At 38.6% G+C, this 3,732-nt stretch overlaps 1 non-coding gene across 1 annotated transcript; it reads left to right on the top strand.

Moving 5' to 3' along the window:
• Nucleotides 1–200: 200 nt before the first annotated feature.
• On the top strand, nt 201–272 carry TRNAD-AUC (transfer RNA aspartic acid (anticodon AUC)). The gene has a single exon. It is a non-coding gene; the product is annotated as a tRNA-Asp (tRNA).
• Nucleotides 273–3,732: the final 3,460 nt, after the last annotated feature.

Genomic DNA, 3,732 nt, shown 5'->3' with positions numbered 1-3,732 from the left:
AATACTTTTCTTAAGAAACTATGCTAGATCATAATTCTCTTTTCAATACTTAATTTCAAAACATAATTCATAACTTTTTTAAACAATTTAAATGAAATAATAAAAGTCTTAAACTTATAATTTTCCAAAGGACATTTCAATAAAGTCTCAGGTTTTATAGGAATTTCGGCAGCACCTCCCCTAAAACCTGTACAATAAAAGTCGTTGTAGTATAGTGGTGAGTATTCCCGCCTATCACGCGGGTGACCCGGGTTCGATCCCCAGCAACGGCGCCGTTTTGATGAACAGATTTTTGATGGTATATAATTTCACAGATGAAATCTCGTTACAAGTATAGTTTCTAAACCAATAAATAATCCTTTCATGCAAAAATTTGGTTGTCATAAGTGGTGCACGAAATTGTGATACACATTGGCGCCAACAACTTGGTCGCACAATTTTAATCTCACTTCTTTGTCACAACTTCGCACAACTAACCAGCAAGTTCAGTGGGTCATCCAAGTAATACCTTACATGAGTAAGGGTCGATTCCACGGAGATTGTCAGCCTGAAGTAAGCTATCGTCACCTTGTAAATCTCAGTCAGGCGGATTCAAATGGGTTACGGAGTTTTAATAATTAAAAGATAAATAAGACATAAAGATAAAGATAGAAATACTTATGTAAATCATTGGTGGGAATTTCAGATAAGCGTATGGAGATGCTTCATCCCTCTTGAATCTCTGCTTTCCTACTGCCTTCATCCAATCCTTCTTTCTCCCTTCCATGGCAAGCTGTATGTTGGGTTTCACCGGCGTCAATGGCTACCTCCCGTCCTCTCAGTGAAAAAGGTCCTCTACGGTTTCCCGCATGGCTAATCAGTTGTTGGTTCTTGATCATGTAGGAATAGGATTTACTATTCTTTTGCGTCTGTCACTATGCCCTATAGTCACGAGTTTGAAGCTCGTCACAGTCATCCCATCTCATATCCTACTCGAAATACCACAGACAAGGTTTAGACTTTTCGGATCTTGGGAATGGCCGCCAATAATTCTAGCTTATACCAAGAAGACTCTGATCTCATGAAATGGAAGGCTCGGTTGTCAGGTGAGGCAACCATGCGTCGTGGACCAGGAATCCAAGAGATACACGCTCAATCTTAAGTAGAATGGAAGTGGTTGTCAGGCACACGTTCATAGGTGAGAATGATGATGAGTGTCACGGATCATCACATTCATCAGGTTGAAGTGCGAGTGAATATCTTAGAACAAGAATAAGCTGAATTGAATAGAAGAACAATAGTAATTGCATTAATACTCGAGGAATAGCAGTGCTCCACATCTTAATCTATGGTGTGTAGAAACTCCACCGTTGAAAATACATAGGTGATGAAGGTCCAGGCATGGCCGAATGGCCAGCCTCCCCAAATGTGATCAAGAGATCAAAAGATGAAAATACAATAGTAGAAGGTCCTATTTATAATGAAACTAGCTACTAGGATTTACAGAAATAGGTAAATGATGCAGAAATCCACTTCCGAGCCCACTTGGTGTGTGCTTGGGCTGAGCCTTGAGCTTTACACGTGTAGAGGCTTCTCTTGGAGTTAAACGCCAGCTTTGGTTCTAGTTTGGGCATTTTAACTCCAACTTTTATGCCAGTTCTGGCATTTTGACTTCAGAATAGGGAAGAGAAGGGGCGTTTGAACGCCAGTTTGCATCGTCAAAACTCGAGCAAAGTATGGACTATTATTTATTGCTGGAAATCTTTGGATGTCTATTTCCAACGCAATTAAGAGCGCACCATTTGGAGTTCTGTAGCTCTAGAAAATCCACTTCGAATGCAAGGAGGTCAGAATCCAACAGCATCTGCAGTCTTTTGTCAGCCTCTGAATCAGACTTGTACTCAGGTCCCTCAATTTCAACCAGAAAATACCTGAAATCACAGAAAAACACACAAACTCGTAGTAAAGTCTAGAAATATGAATTTTTCATAAAAACTAATAAAAACATCCTAAAAAGTAGCTAGATCCTACTAAAAACTACCTAAAATCAATGCCAAAAAGCGTATAAATTATCCACTCATCAAAACACCAAACTTAAATTGTTGCTAGTCCCCAAGCAACTGAAAAATAAATAGGATAAAAAGAAGAGAATATACAATGAATCCCACAGTATCAATGAAACTTAGTCCTAATTAGATGAGCGGGACTTATAGCTTTTTGCTTCTGAACAGTTTTAGCATCTCACTTTTTCATTTGAAATTTAGAATGATTGGCATCTATAGGAACTTAGAATTTTAGATAGTGTTATTGATTCTCCTAGTTTAGTATGTTGATTCTTGAACACAGCTACTTTATGAGTCTTGGCCGTGACCCTAAGCACTTTGTTTTCCAGTATTACCACTGGATACATAAATGCCACCGACACATAACTGGGTGAACCTTTTCAGATTGTGACTCAGCTTTGCTAAAGTCCCCAATTAGAGGTGTCCAGAGTTCTTAAGCACACTCTTTTTGCTTTGAATCATGACTTTAATCACTCAGTCTCAAGCTTTTCACTTGGACCTTCATGACACAAGCACATGGTTAGGGACAGCTTGATTTAGCCCTTAGACCTGGATTTTATTTCCTTGGGCCTTCCTATCCATTAATGCTCAAAGCCTTGGATCCTTTTTACCCTTGCCTTTTGGTTTTAAGGGCTATTGGCTTTTTCTGCTTGCTTTTTCTTTCTCTTTGGTTTTTCGCCATTTACTTTTTTTTCACTGCTTTTTCTTGCTTCAAGAACCACTTTGATGATTTTTTAGATTATCGATAACATTTCTCCTTGTTCATCATTCTTTCAAGAGCCAACAACTTTAACATTCATAACAAGATAAAAAATATGCACTGTTCAAGCATTCATTCAGAAAACAAAAAGTATTGCCACCACATCAAAATAATTAAACTAGTTTCAAGATAAAATTTGAAATCCAAGTACTTCTTGTTCTTTTGTAATTAAGCACATTTTTCATTTTAAGAGAGGTGAAGGATTCATGGAGTTATTCATAGCTTTAAGACACAGACACTAGACACTAATGATCATGTAGTGAAGACACAAACATAGATAGAACATACATCATAAAGCCGAAAAACAGAAAATAAATAGACAAGGAGATTAAGGAATGAGTCCACCTTAGTGAGGGTGGCGTCTTCCTCCTCTTGAAGAACCAATGATGCTCTTGAGCTCCTCTATATCTCTTCCTTGCCTTTGTTGCTCCTCCCTTATAGCTCTTTGATCTTATCTAATCTCATGGAGAATGATAGAGTGCTCTTGGTGTTCCACCCATAATTAGTCCATGTTGTAACTCAATCTTTCCAAAGAAGTGTTGAGTTGCTCCCAATAATTGTGTGGAGGAAATTGCATCCCTTGAGGTATCTCAGGGATTTCTTGATGAGGGAATTCTTCATGCTCTTGTTGAGGGCCATGAGTGGGCTCTCGTGTTGTGTAGTAAAATGCTCTACTACTGAGCTATAGACCCTTGAGATGAATCTCTCCATCTCCCATGACTCAGAGGTGGAAGCTTTTGTCTTCTCTTTCCTCTTTCTAGAGGTTTCTCCGGCCTTAGGTGCCATAAATGGTTATGGAAAAACAAAAAGCAATGCTTTTACCACACCAAACTTAAAATGTTTGCTCGTCCTCGAGCAAAAGAAGAAAGAAAGAAGGGGAAAAATAAGAAAAATGGAAGATATGGAGGGAGAAGTGAATTCGGCCAAGAG

This window comes from Arachis duranensis, chromosome 5, assembly GCF_000817695.3.
Source record: "Arachis duranensis cultivar V14167 chromosome 5, aradu.V14167.gnm2.J7QH, whole genome shotgun sequence".
Lineage (NCBI taxonomy): Eukaryota > Viridiplantae > Streptophyta > Magnoliopsida > Fabales > Fabaceae > Arachis > Arachis duranensis.
This window is presented reverse-complemented; position numbering and strand designations above follow the sequence as displayed.